The following is a 15,029-nucleotide window of genomic DNA, read 5'->3' as shown; positions in this document are numbered from 1 at the left end:
TCAATGGCTAGCTAAGAAACCATTCATCTCCCCTCTGCAGAGGATATCAACTGATTTCTATCCCCGTGCTTAGATTCTGTATGTGCTCAGTATACCTACACCCCTTAAAGTGCTTTGGAGTGTTAGGAAAAGCTTCTGATGATGGATCCCTCTGATTACCTAGCCACATCAGAAGAATGAGAGACAAGATTAAGGTATTATAAACTACATATTATCTATAAACCTCATGTATTTATTCATCATGCTTTACTCATCACAACACAGAATGATATGTAAATGTGTACACTTCAAACTTTTATATAAAGTCTGTGCTAAATATTCTCCACCCGCTACTCCAAATACACCCTGCACCTTTCTTGTCCTTCCCCATGACCTGGGAGGCCAACGTGGATGGGCTACTTCTGGTGGGTTCCATCAGCAGCAGCACCAGTAGGAGATGGAAAGCTCAAGGAAGGAGAGGTCTGGTACTTAGCCCACAGGTTCCCTTTCCTGCCTGAAGGTTCTGCTTTGTCAGCAGCTGAATTCCTGTGCAGAAGTCATAGCTCCACCTTCAGTGCTAGCCCAATGGGTGCTTCATCACCCTGTGTTGATTCGTCTCAACGAAGGCTACCCCTCTGTAAATCGTTCCTCTGTTAAGCTCTCTTTGGTCACCTATTTTCAATGCACCTGCTGTTTCCTACAGAAACCCTGACTGAGACCAACTTTTTTTTTTTCAATTCATCTCAACAAAGAATAGCTCTTTCTCATATGAATTCTACTTACTTTATGTTCCATTTAGGTGCCATCATAATTCTTTACATTGGAGTTATCTAAATATCTATCTTTATTTCCATATTATTATGAGGTCCTTGCAGACAGGGACTTTGTCATACTCCTGGTTTGGATCCCGTTTGGACTGTGGGTATAAAACGGATATGTACTTAATGAATAACTTCTGAAAGTACTTCCACCTAGAGGTCAAGAGAACAATATGCTCATTTGCATTTAGTCATGGAAACCTCCCTCAGTCGCCGGAGCTGAGGTTTCTTGCTGTACTGGACAGGCATGAAGCCCCACAGCCTGCCAGGAAGCACCGTCCCTTCTGAAGGACTTCACACCTCAGCAGTTCTACAAAGCCAAATTCCCAGAATACACATACCCTGCCAGTGTGGCCGTAACCAACTAGGCTGGGCGCACCAACAAAAGTAAAGGGTACAGGATGAGAGATACTTGAGAGGCAACAGCTAGAACCTTAAAGAGACAGATACAAAAACCCTAAAGAAAATACTAGCAAACCAAATCCAACAGCATATTAAAAGAACTATATACCATGACCCAGGGGGACCTGTCCCAGGAATGCAAGGGTGGTTCAATCAATGTAATCCACCACATTAACAGAACAAAGAAAAGAACCACACTATCATCTCAATCGGTGAGGAAAAGGCGTTTGATAAAATCCAATGCCCTTTCATGATACAAATGATCAACAAGTTAGGAATACGATTAAGGGCCTTTGTGAATCGCCCACAGCTGACATCATACAACTGACACAGACAGAGAGAGAGCTGTTCCCTGACGATCAGGAATAAGACAAGGTGCCGACTGCACTCAGTAGGGGCAATGTGGGTAAGCCCCCCTCTCTAACTAACTGCTTGGTAAGGATCAGCAGAAATCCAGTCCCCACAGGTCCTTTCTACTGAAGATTCCCCTTCAGCCTCTCTCCTTTCTTCTGGTGACGTCACCCTCAGGGATTTCTCCTGTATTCCCTTCCTCTGGAGTACAGCTTGCTGCCCGGGAGCCAGGACCCTGGGGGATACTCTCCCAGGCGTGTGGCCACTGAGACAGGTTCAGGAGCACAGTGCCACGTCTTCTGAAAAAGAATTTGTCCTTGCCCATCTTCCTGGGAAGGAAGATCTTGAAAAGTGCTACCATGCTGGGGAAATAGCTGGAGATCATGTGAAACTGACAAAAATTGTTAGCTGCCATGTAGTCGAGCCCCGGCTCATGGTGGCCTCCTGCACAACTGAACGAACTGCTGCCCAGTCCTGCGCCATCCCCACAATGCTGCGTGTTGGACCACTGCGATCCATAAGGTTTTCACTGGCTGATTTTCAGGAGTACATACTCAGGCCTTTCTTCCTAGTCTGTCTTAGTCTGGAAGCACCACTGAAACCTGTTCGGCATCACAGGAACAAGCAAGCCTCCACTGACAGATGGGTGGTGGCTGTGCAGGAGATGCACTGGCCGGGAACAGAACTCGGGTCTCCCGCAAGGAAGGAAAGAATTCTACCACTGGACCACCGCTGTTCCCGTGACAAAAATAAACCAAATTCATGTCCGTCGAGTCGGTTCTGACTCATAGCGACCCTACAGGACAGAGAAGAACTGCCCCATAGGGTTTCCAAGGAGCAGCTGCTGGATTCGAACTGCCAACCTCTTAGTTAGCAGCTGAGCGGTTAACCACTGCACCACCAGGACTCCCTGACAAAGACAGGAGGACATAATCTTAGCTTGCCTACTAAGGGACTTCTGGGGATTTTTTTTCTTTTTTAATCTTTTAAAGTCTTATTGCTTCTTGTTTATACTACACACAAACATAGAAGGTACATGTAGTAAAAAGTAATGTGAGTCTATCTCCACCACCATAAACTATGAAGCACAGTATTGGTGTCCATTAAGAAAATTATCCTTCCACGTGAACATAAACATCTTCTGTTGCCAATACACAGTTTACAGTGTTTGGATGTGCATTTTGAATGGAAAGTTAAATTATTCTAGGGAATAAAATTATCATTCGGAAGGTTTCCCAAAGCAATCACGGTAACGGCAGATTTTTAAATTACCATCTAACAGGCTGCTGATATCAGATAAATTAGAGTAAATCAAAATAAGATTAAATGTGTAAATAATGTGTTGCTTCGATTCCATTATAGGTCTAAGTCATTATATAGAGGGCTTTTTATTTTAAATGGAGAATATTCACCAAAATTACCATTTTTTAATTTCCCTGGTGGTTTTTATGCCATTATTTTATTTCACTGCTAAAATACAATTAAATCTTAGATTTTTATCTCAGTCACTGATAAAATCTTTTTTTTGTCTATTCATCCACTTAAAAACCTTACAATTTTAAATATAAAAAATCCATACTATCAAAAGTAATGATTTTCTCTTGTCAAAATTATATTATCAATATTTAAAGAATTATTTGCTGTCTATAGTAAATCTGGACAATGTAATTCCTAATGCATACATTAAAATATTATTTTTAAATGTTTATTACAACATTAGCTGAGGTATAAACTAGAAAAATGATTTTGAATAAACCAAACAATAACCTTAGTTCACACTAAGTCCTTCTACAATGGCTTCTATTTGTTTTACAAAACAGGCCAAATCTTTTTGAAACCGTTACTTCAGGAGCTTTCCCTTTGATGTCATTAACTTTGGCCTCTTTTTTTTTTATCTTCAATCTTAAATTAATTCCCTGGGAAGCATGTAGCTTGTTGGCTGGTTGAAGGGATTAAATATAAGGGTTTATAAAGAAAAGCAGCTTTTGATACAATGCTATTACAACATGATCACTTACCCATAAATTGTCAGATGCAGAGGGTTTTTTATGTTAGACACAAATGTTCATTTTAAAAGCTACTATCATGCAACGAATCGAACGGGGATTATTTCTGTAGTTTGTATTCACTTTACAAATAATCAGTTAGCATGACTCCAGGGCAACAAACAATGCTTTCTGTTTGTGTTATTTGCTTGCTAAAAAAAAAAAGAAATTATTTTCTACCTGTTTTCATTGTGATATGCTAAAATGGGCCCCTTCTTAAAGACCTAGCCAAAGGATTTCATTGGTATTATTATGCAAATCAGGGGGCATGCCTGAAATACTCTAATTTAACATTAGCTTTTAGGGAGTTTTTGGGTTTCTATGATCTAAGACAGCAATTGCGTAACAATAAAAGACTATCTTGTTTAAGGCAGAAGTGTTTTTGAAATCATCACTGGATACGTTTTTTAGAAAAGTTTTCGAGAAAGTATTTTAGCCAACAAGGGATTGCTACAGTGAATGCCAGTGTTTTGTTTTTGGATTTTCTTTCCCCCTCAGCATCTAGTCCCTCCTGGTTTGGAAACTGCACCTTGACTGACCCCTCCAACACTGGGTGCAGACTCGAGGTGATAATGCAAGGTGCCTGCCCTTCCGGACGAAGGCCCCTGGGATGCCTCTCCAGGGCTATCTCATGCCCTGCAGTGTGCCCTAAATGTCAGGACAGCAGCTCAGGTGTCGCTCGTGCTCCCTACAGTGACCCTGGGTCCATCCTGACCTGCATTCCACACTCTGTGTTCTGGTCTGCCATTCCAGTCTGGATTCTGTGAGCTTCCTGGTGTCCTCACCATCAGTCATTTTCTGCTTTAACTGGGGTACATGCTTAATGCTTGCGACCAGGGAGCCCTAACTGATACAGCTGCCCTTCTGTGAGATCATCGCTATGATAACATCATGGGCATGGACCCCACTTCAACCACCAGGTGCTCTTTCCAGGATGAATTTCTGTCTCACCTTGCCCAGCGTCCTGAGGAGTTCTTAGTAGGGGGGATAAAAAAAAAGACCACTAGCAGCTGCCGCAGGAGAACTGCATGTACTTGTAATGATTCTGCTGTTTCTGTGTTACCCTCGGACTTGGTAACTGATCAACATGGCAATGCTACATCCGTCTATTTATTTAATAGACCTTCTAATTTACCACCCATCAGCTCAATTATATCTGTAGAAATCCCAAGTGACCCAGTTCCACAGACTCATTTCCACACTGAATTCTCAGTGCACTGATCCACAGTGTGTCTTTGTCTCACCTGTAAGGCATCCTAAGTGCCTGGATATAAATAGTTCTAGAAAGCTCAAACAATACTTGCTCCTTTTCTAATACGTTCACTCTCGTCTTTAGGAAGCTCTACTACCCTCTGAAACACTAAGACATAATGATCATACTTTAGCTAAAATTTCTGCCCACAATTTCATTAAAATCAATTATCAATCCATGAGTCAGAATTGACTCGTTGGCAACAGTGTGGTCTCTTTTTACTAAAATAGAATATGTGCTGGGCTAGCAAATAACGGTACAAGCTTGTGACTGTTCCAGCAGAGGTTTCAGATGGAGCCAAGGGTACTTGGAGGCATCCTGAGATGTCCCTTGTGGCTGGCAGAATTCTAAACATGCCCTTCCCCCTGCACCTCAGATGGAATCCCTAATCCCTGGAGCCTGTGAACAGGATGACACATTGCTCTCGAGATCGTGGTATGTCACAGGCAGAGCAGATCTTAAGAGAAGAAGATTGCCTAGCTGGACATGAACTAATCATGTAAGACCTTAAAAGTTGAGCGTTTTCTCTGGCTGGCGGCAAGGGGGATGTCAGAGAGATTCCCAGGGTGACAGTTTTTACTGGAAGCGGGGTTGCTGATGTTGAAGATGTTGGGAGCCAAGTGAGAAGCCATGTACGTGGCTTCTAGGTGCAGACAGCGGCCAAGGTGGCGGCCAGCAAGGCCACAAGGACATCAGACGTACAGACGCTAAGAACTGGATTCTGCCAACAACCTGAATGAGGTGGGAAGCAGAGTCTTCCCCAGAGCCTCAGCTAAGCGCCCACACTGACCGACACCTAGACTTCGGCCTGGGATACCAGCCTAGCCAGCCCGGAGGTCTGACCTACAGAACTGTGAGCCAATCAGTGAGTATTGTGTTCATCGCTAACTGTGTGGCCATTTGTATTCTACAACAGAAAACCAATACATCCTTTAATCAAGAAAATTCTGGTCAAATTTCTTTCTCACACCAAGGCTTCCAGGAATCTTTGCATGAAAAGCAGGTATCTTTGAAAATTATTCTCCAATTTTCTCTGCCAGCTCCCCAGGCCCCAAAAGGTCCTCTATCTGTCACTGGAGAAGGGGGAGGAAGAAGCAGGGAGCAGAAGGGCCATGCTTGATGGGCTCCGGTTTATGGGTGGGCTCCGTGTGGCCGCTCACTGGCTGTGCATGACCTTCCTGTATGGCAGAGATCTGTACCCTCATTCTCCCAAGGAAGAAACTCAGCCTCGCAGATGGTAGGTTACTGGAGCTCAGAGTTACCCCGCAGGAGGTGAAAGCAAACAAGGAGAGCCCTTTCCCTATAACTGGTTTTACAGTTGCATTTATCCTGAATTACATTCCTCCTGAACCCACCGCAGCCTGCAGCCACAAGGACTCAAAAGGGACCCAAAGAGTACGCTTCAGTCCCAGGGCGTCCTGCAAACAGAACCCAAACCTCCCACCACCCAAGGCAGACAGAGCACCACAGCTCCGTTTAACATGAAAAGTCCTGAATGACGTCCCCCAAGCCACTTAAGCAAATGATTTGTGAACCTTAAAAACTGTGATGTTTTTAGAAAGAAATAACAATCTAATCTTTAAACTACATTTTAAAACTAACTCAAAGGGGCCATGTATTTCATCAACTTATAATTATGCTACAAATGGGTCCGATTTTTTTGTGTGGGAGTATCTCTAACAAATAGAGCTGTTTAAATACTTTTTACTGTCAAATGCAAACTGAGTAAATACTGTACACCAAGCATATAATCAATTGTCTCATATCCTGAGAAAGGCAGAATAAATCAAATCTAGGCTAATAAAAGTCAGAGACAAGAACAGAGTGAAATTTAAGATGCTAGAGGCTTTCATCTTTATTCAATATTTTTTCAAGAAAATTTATAATCTTGAAGAAATGGAACCCATAGCCAAATGTCTCTAAATAAAATTGCCAGTTAGTCTATTTTTGAATGCTACTTTCTTAATCAAGACGTACATGTACCATCTTAGACATTTCCTTTCAATATCTGTATCTGAGATACCCTGTAACCAGAATATTTAGATAAATGTAAACCAGAATAAGACTAAACTCTAGCCTACAGGTTAAACAATGGGACTCAAGAATCTGACCAGCTGGACTGGAATCCCAGCTCTGCCACTTACTAGCTGTGTGGCCTTGAGAACATCACATAACCTGATCTCTCCTAGAAAATGGAGATCATAAAGGACCAACCCCACAGGGTTACAAAGGTGAAATGAATTAACACATCTAAAGCACTTATGCAGTGCTTATTGAATGCCAGGCTCTGTTGCAAGTATCCGCTTTGACTGATGTGTTTTGCTCTATAAGATACGCGCTCATCGACAAACTCACGGACAGGCGTGGTCACGTGTACGGAGCAAGCTGGAGACACCTGAGAACTTTTCCTCCAGTGTCCCCATCCCTCCATCAGCCCAATTAAACCACAGATATGCTCATCTCCAGCCATATGTGTGAGAGGACCACATTTCTGATACATAAATGAAAACTTGAAATTCGTGTAGAATGAATGTCAAACCTGTCACCATCAGTGGTTCTGACTCATAGCAACCCTACAGGACAGAGTAGAACTGCCCCACAGGGTTTCCAAGGAGCAGCTGGTGGATTCAAGCTGCCAACCTTTTGGTTAGCAGTCACAGCTCTGTGCCACCAGGGCTCCAAAAAAGTTAAGAGTTGTTATTAATGGAAAAGTTATTGAGAATGAAGTAGGTCATGTGGCCAGTGAAATGCCATCTTGAAGGCAGTGCAAATGAGCTGCATTTGGTAGTGACATAAGCAATGCATTTGGGAACCGTTTAGGAACAAAAAAAAAGGGGTTTTTTTAAAGAATGTAACACTATTTTAATTCCAAAACCTAGGAAATCAGAGAGTACAGAGCAGAGATATGCACCAACAAACCGAGGCTAGAACCCCAAGTACAGGAGAGAGCCTGAGGACACGTGCCCAGGGACAAAGCAGACCCCACTTGCCTATAAACCAACAATTACAAAGCTGCTCATTAAGAAAAACTCCTTCGAGCACAGGCCTGTAAGGCATGGGCTCTATAGGCAGACAGCCCCTCTACTTTCTAACTAGGCTTAACCTTGTCAAACTACTTTAAACCTCACTAAATCTCAATTTCTTCAACAGCAAAAAAAGGACAATAAGAAAAGCTCCTCACAAAGTTATCTGAGGATTAAATTAGATAATGCATAACAGTTCATAAGAAGGACTCAAGTGTCTCTATTATTATTATTCAGGCAATTCCAAGATTTATATTTTAAAAACAAACGACATCACAAAAGAAATAAACAAACTCAAGACAAGCCTCTTCTACGCATTAACCCTAAGAAAGCACAAGGCTTCCGAGCATGGTGTCGAGCATGGTGTCAAGCCCGTGCCTTTCCTCTGAGATCAGTGCACAAACCTTCCCCTTACACCATTGACACTGAATGCTTCATCCCGCAACCCAAAGGCGCCTGAAGCTGAGAGCGAGCCTGGGGAACCCTCACCACACAGAGGTGGGTGGGCTCGCTGTCGACACAGTCACCTCTGACCCCGTGGCATGGAGGACAGTGGAGGGAGGACGAGGGGTCCTTGTGCAGCGCGCAGCTAAATGAGGCTACAGCAAGGGCAGGGTTTGATGCACGAAAAGAATGACTGATTTCATTCTTTTCAAAGGGTACTTAATAAAAGTGTGGGTATATCCTTTCTTCCCCAGTCTTCTCTGCCCAGCTTCCCAGGTAAAGCAGTAAAGAAGGATTTCCCACACCCACCCGCCTCTCGTCTGTGTGCATGTGGACAGAGGAAGCACACAGAGCTCTAACACATGGGACACTTTTCCTGCGTCTGCTCGAGAATGGCATGCCTCACAACATGGGCAGAGTAACACAATTCCCTTCTCTCCTGCAATATACTTCCATTTTGCGCTGCAACAGGTCGAGCATCAATCAACGAAGTTATCACATCACACTAAGGTCCTCAGAGACGGAAACCCGTCACCCTGAATGTGACACACTGCTGTGAGCACACTGCTGTGCACGCGATCGCCTCTGGTTTAAGAAGCGCAGGTGTCATCACCCCACCACCCAGAGCCACGCTGTGAAGGGGCCAAGGCCCACAGCCTGCCCCTTCCACCGCACTGTGCCCAACTCTGCACGGTGGCTCTGCCCTCCACCAGCTCCCAGGGCCTCCACAGCAGGAGTCCCCCTCACCTCTGCTGCCGATCATTTTAGTGAAGTTGTTTAATTTGTATAGGACTGCCTACTTGAGAAATACGTACCCTTGCCACAGTGTGAGGACAGTGTCAGCTCACGGCATCCCCTCTCCTTCGGTCCAGATGTCACTGTATTTGGCAGATACGCATCACAGTTTGTGGTGAGAAGTTGTAGATATTTAACAGATGATGGCAGGTTCTCTGTCTTTCATTCCTTTTGTTCACCTTACTCCATCATCTTTAACTATGTATTTGTTGCATTTTTAAACAGTTTAAAGCAAGACCAATAAACATTTTCTTTTCGTAAAACCAACCAAATTCTAACTATGGCAAAAGTCTTAAGTTGATTAAACTCTGAAAAAAATTGCATAACCTGCAATATACTATTCTGAGTATTTCTGAAGACCTGACTCGTTTCCAAATAACAAATTATCATTTTGCTAAATTTCACTATGAATTTATACACAAATCATAAATATATACTTTGCTTTCTACTTATTAACAATCCCCATGAGGAAGCACTCCACCCTTTCAGTGAATACAGATTCGAACACTTGTTGAGTCTGTAAACTTCATTTAAAAAAAAAAAAAAGGATCCTGGAAAAGATGTGTGGAAAACAATTCTCACCAATGCCACAGATTCTCTCTCGTTTAATCTAACCCGGAAGAAATTCAGGCTGAGTACTTGGAGGAGGGACGTTCTTCCCTAAGAAATCACATTTCAAAGTTAGTAATGTTTATTCCAGATGACCAGCTTCCCCTTTCAGCCTTGCCAAGTGTGAAGGAAGCTTTCATAAGCTTTGCTCCTTATGCAGTTTCTCAGCTTTGAGAGACCACTCAAAAATGCGTTACCATCTAATTTTGTCTGCAATTATGCTTTAAGTTGTTTGTGTATTTTTTAAACAAAGACAAATTTTAAAAACTAAAGTAATATGGATGTGCTTTAAAAAGTTCTAGCTTTCTCTTTTTCCCACCTACTGAGCTATGACAACTCCAAATGCAAAACCAGAATCAAACGCAATGGCCAATTATATATTCAGTTAACTTACAAATGAATCACTTATTTTCTGTAAATCCAATCATTTTCTTTCAGGAGACTACTTTATAAATAATAATTGTCATATATTCTATATTATTACATGTTCCATTTACACAACTCATAAAACATTCCTCTATTTTATACTTTCTTCATAAACAGCAGGAGGCTAGGTATAAACAAATAGGAATTTCAGTTAGACTATTACATTGTTTTCTATTTGAGAGTGACAAAATGACTAACTGCTTGATTGTGACCCCCTCAGACACCGAAGTTACCCAGTCAGGAGGGAAAAGAGAGAGAAGCAGGAAAGAGTCTCTCAGGACCAGAGCACGCATCCTGGAAAGGAAAGCAACTGTAATAAATGCAACCTGACAAGCATTCAGAGACGGAAGCAATATTCCATCAAGTATTTTTAAATTCAGTTCCACACAAGTCAACCCGGTTTTGCCTGGAGATTCTACCAGCCATTTGGCTGGTGTGTATATAATTGTCTCCATGAACTGGAGGTGGGGGTGGGAAAGGGACAAGGAGGTCCCTGGTGTCTAAAGAAGACCTGGTGCAAAAGAAAGCCTGAAACTCAGGGATTCATTCCGATGCTGAAAAAATTTTAACTTTATTTCAGTAACTGTTTGTTTGTTTTCAATCTAAAAGTTATCAGCTTTGTTCTGCTCATAAGGTTAAAAACAAAAGTGTAATGCTATTTATTCCTAAGTTCAAGAGCTACCTTCTCTTTCATTTTATTTATCATGGATATCAAAGACCATTGCAGTACTCTTTGCATATATTACGACTTCCAATCATCTTTCCGAGTTAATCAGGTTACACTCGGCATGCCAAGACTATCCTTAGAATAGTATCTTCAGAATTCATTTGGAGTGTTTAGTAGCTAAACTTCCTTGGGAGAGGTTCCTGTACAAGTCAGCCTCAGTTTTGGCATGATAATGATATTGCAACACACCGAAGCAAGAAGGTACACACCTTCTTAAGGCATACCTCTATCAAGTTTCAGGCAGCAATATAAAACCACGGATCGGGCTGCCATGTGTATGTCTACATAGATCCCAGTTCTCTACTTCTATTAGATAGATGCTTGCTACTTGATTCACCAATTATTAAGGAGAAATACAATTTTCACAACTATTAATTATGTTCATGATCATCTAAAGGGTAATTCACACATTTTCTTTCTGTATTCTATAGTCTAACTCCATAATACTAAGAAGTCTCCAACATACTTTACAGATTAAAAATAGACTTTGAATCGTGCAAACTTTTTCCAAAAAAAAGAGAGAGAGAGAGAGAGAGAGAAAATCTAAATATAGTAAGCTTTTACCTTACAATGAACTCTTTATAGTTGTACTGTCCAATATGGAACCACCAGTTACATGTGGCTATTGAGCACCTGAAATGGGGCTGCTTCAAACTGAGATGTAAGTATAAAATACACACCAAACTTTGAAAAGTTAGGGGAAAAAAAAAATGAATGTAAAATATCTCATGAATAATGCTTGTATTGATTACATGTTAAAATGATAATATTTTAGATATATTAGGTTAAACAAACTATATTAAATAATTAAAATAAATTATTTTAAATGCGGCTACCAAAAAATTTTACATCATAATTGTGGCTCACTTTACATTTCTATCAGACAGTGCTGTTTTACAGACTAATTTTGAAACAGCCTGCCTATGAGGTCATTCGAACCTCTGTTAGATTAAAATTAAGGTATAAGGTATGAGATATTCTTTTCCTAACTCCCTCACGTGTGCAGAGGGACTCGGGGGAGGGAAGTAGCAAGGCCCTCTATCAGGAAGGTTACTGAAACACAAGACTCAGCTCACTGCCTTTTAGCCTTCTCTGATTTAACTCTTCCAGAAATCTCCTCCGCGTCACTGCTTCCTGTTGTGCAAAGTTCCCAACGAACCCTGACCCCGTGTCCCAAGAGGGCAGCACGTGCTCTACCGCTCCACTGTGATGGTTATCACCGCTGCTCAGGAACTCTGAGCATCCAAACAGACATGCAGGCGGACAGACGCCCAGTGAGAAAAAGAAACTGTCTCAGGTTACACACAGGCAGGATGGCACCCACATCAGGCCACCCACTCACCACCCAGGCTCCCTGTGGGGTCCTCAACATGTCACCACCACACCAGGATGGGGATCCGCAAGGGGAAAGGAGAGTCACCTTGCTGGATTCTCACCCCGAGCCCACCAGAGCTCTCCCCCACTTCAATCACTTCCCATCTTCCTGTCCTTGGCCGCCAGATTTCAGCAACAACTGGGAACTCATTCACAATATGCTTGGGTGCTCTGTAATATACCTCAGGGACAGCAGACTCAGCATCTTCACAGAGGACACCTTCCAGATACACATCCAGTCATTCGGTGAATATTTACAGAGCTCCAAGCATGTGCCAGGCGTTGCACTGAGGCCTCTGGCACACATCACTGAACAAGAGACAAAGATCCCCTGTTCAGGCAGGGAGACAGATAATCAATAGCAAACATAAGAAGAAGGTAAAGTGTATAGTGCGCAAGAAGGTGGTGAAGTGCTGAGCAAAAAAAAAAAAAAACAGAGGAGGGTGGGGAAGGCCTGGATTTAGAGGCTTGGGTTTGGGGTGTGGGCGCAGTGTGCAGTAGACATGGAGCCCGGTTATACAGGGAGCTCAGGGGAGGCTCGCTGAGAAGGTGAGATCTGTGCACAACACACCTAAGCAGGTGAGGAAGCCAGCAAAGCAGTACGGGGGTGGGAGGGAGGGCGAAGACGCAGACGCTCCCAGTAGGGGGCGCAGCTGGCACATTCCACACGCAGAAAGGAGATGGGCCTGCAGGGACAGGTGCAGGAGGGCCAGAGAGATAGGACGGAGGTCCCAGAGGTAACAGGCCACAGCAAGTGGGGACTCAGAAGGCACCATGAGGACTGTAGGGTTTACACTGAGACGAGGACCCACTGGAAGTTTTCAGGCAGAGGCATGATGTGCTCTGATTCCGTTCAGAAAGAATCACCCTGGCTACTGTTCTGTTGCAGGTGAAAGCTAAGTAATAACAATTACAACAAAGAAGGGCAACAATAAAGCTTTCTGATCCAGACTGAGGGAGGTAGGCTGTGGATGGCAAAGTGGGAGAAGAGGAACACCCGCCGTTACTGGGAAGAAAATGGCAGCACTCTGACAGGCTCTCCACTCAGAGCGGACGAGGACCGCCCTCAGCGATGGTTACCGGTGTGGATGGATGTGCTGCGATTCCTGGCTGCTCTGTCCTTTGAAGGAGGACCGCTTTTTATGTGAAAGAAGCTATTTCTCTAACAACAAATAAATAACAACATAATAGAAAAGGATAAATACAATCAACGCCAGGAATTCTAACCTGATTTGACATTTCGGTAGGAAACGTAGCAGGTACATGGGTTGCTTTTCGATTACATCTAGCAGGAAAATGTGTGCATGTGAAGAAAATATATATATCAGTATAAATAAGCATTCATAGAGAACTAATTTTCCTAGCTCTCATTTCCCTGAATAATGATACCTTTAGGCTCCATGAATAATGTATTAAATACCATGTAGTTTATATGGAGCCCTGCAACACGGTGCCCTCATTACGCATCATCTGAAATCATTCCAGGGGCAAACCAGGGCTGCAAAGCGACTTCCATGCAAATGTCCTTTTCTTCACAGCCCATGGACAGTTTACCAAGTGTCTCTTTAGATTCACAAGACTTATTCAAAAGGCTATTTTAAAAATATTCTGTTTGAAATATGTTCAATAATTCATTAAAGTTCTAAAATGCCAAACTTCCTTTTTTGTTATCTTATTACACATAAAAAAAAAAAATTGCCATCAGGTAGATTCTGACTCCTAGTGACTCTATAGGACAGAGGAGAACTGTCCCATGGGATATCTGAAATGCGGCTGGTGGATTCAAACTGCCGACCTTTTGGTTAGCAGCTGAGCTCTTAACCACTGCACCACCAGGGCTCCTTATTATACATACAGAACCTTAATTAAACTTTTAAGAAATATAAAAAAACCTTTTAAGATATATAAAATTTTATATTAAGAAACGTAAAATATATTTGTTCTCTGGCTTCTTCAGTTATCAAAAGTAACCTTGGTAGACATGAACTAAAGCCACTGTTACAATGTTGTATCCTCATAAAAATAATTCACTTTCTCGTGCTTTGAGACCTTAAGGTCCTAGGAGAGTTCCACCGCGTATGAAAACTCTCCCGTGGAGCTGCTGTGAGCAGTCGGTATGCAGTGACGGGTCAGCACGGTTGGCCTGTTTAGGTGGATCTCACACAGCGCACACGGACACCAATTCTGTAGACCTCAGTGTGCCTTCTCACTTCTCTTGCCTCTTCACGTGCTCTGATACATTGCAGACCATCATAAAATGGTAATCTAATTCCGAAAACTATTAATTATGCTCATGATTGATCTTAAACATCTGACAAAAAATGTAAACGGTGGTGAGAGACAACACGTAGTCGGAATGAAATTCTAACACCTGAAACTGTTTAGCATCATTCTCAGTCAGGTAACTGTGCTTAATTTCCACCCAGCGGGGTGTACTAATAGGGTTGGTCCCAGTATCATTTACTAAAAATGGGCTTTGATTCAAAACCATTAGTGTGTGCCTGAACTATGGCCTAGAACTACAGCCTCACTGCGAGCGTCACCTCCCAAGCCAATCCTAAAATAAAGTCATTAGTCCCTGCTTTTGACTTCCTCTTAATATCTTTCCCAGTGCCCTCAAGAAGTCTGCTGATCGCCTTGGTACCCTTAAATAAAATAAGGCATAAAAGGTAAACTGCTCTGCCAATTGTTTATATTGAAAATAGTGGGTGAAATGTTGGTTGAGGGAGAGAAATAAAAATAAGAATGCAGCCTTAGACCGAAGACTGTATTCCTGAGACATGG

General features: G+C 42.6%; 1 protein-coding gene across 2 annotated transcripts in view; it reads right to left on the bottom strand.

Annotated features, from left to right (window-relative positions):
* PTPRM (protein tyrosine phosphatase receptor type M) overlaps positions 1–9,155 on the bottom strand; it is a 746,511-nt gene extending 737,356 nt beyond the window's left edge. The window contains exons 1-2 of one of the 2 annotated variants that reach the window (XM_004385786.3): positions 9,130–9,155; positions 763–895 (exon numbers count right to left, since the gene is read on the bottom strand). The gene's annotated coding sequence lies outside the window, so the exon portion shown is untranslated. Of the gene's footprint in view, positions 1–762; positions 896–9,129 lie in introns of those variants that run through there. The other variant, XR_002825548.1, reaches the window with a different exon arrangement.
* Between the last annotated feature and the right edge of the window lie 5,874 nt (positions 9,156–15,029).

Source organism: Trichechus manatus, unplaced genomic scaffold, assembly GCF_000243295.1.
Source record: "Trichechus manatus latirostris isolate Lorelei unplaced genomic scaffold, TriManLat1.0 scaffold00146, whole genome shotgun sequence".
In the NCBI taxonomy this organism is placed as follows: Eukaryota; Metazoa; Chordata; class Mammalia; order Sirenia; family Trichechidae; genus Trichechus; species Trichechus manatus.
The sequence above is the reverse complement of the archived record's forward strand: the minus strand, read 5'-3'. Positions and strand labels throughout refer to the sequence as shown.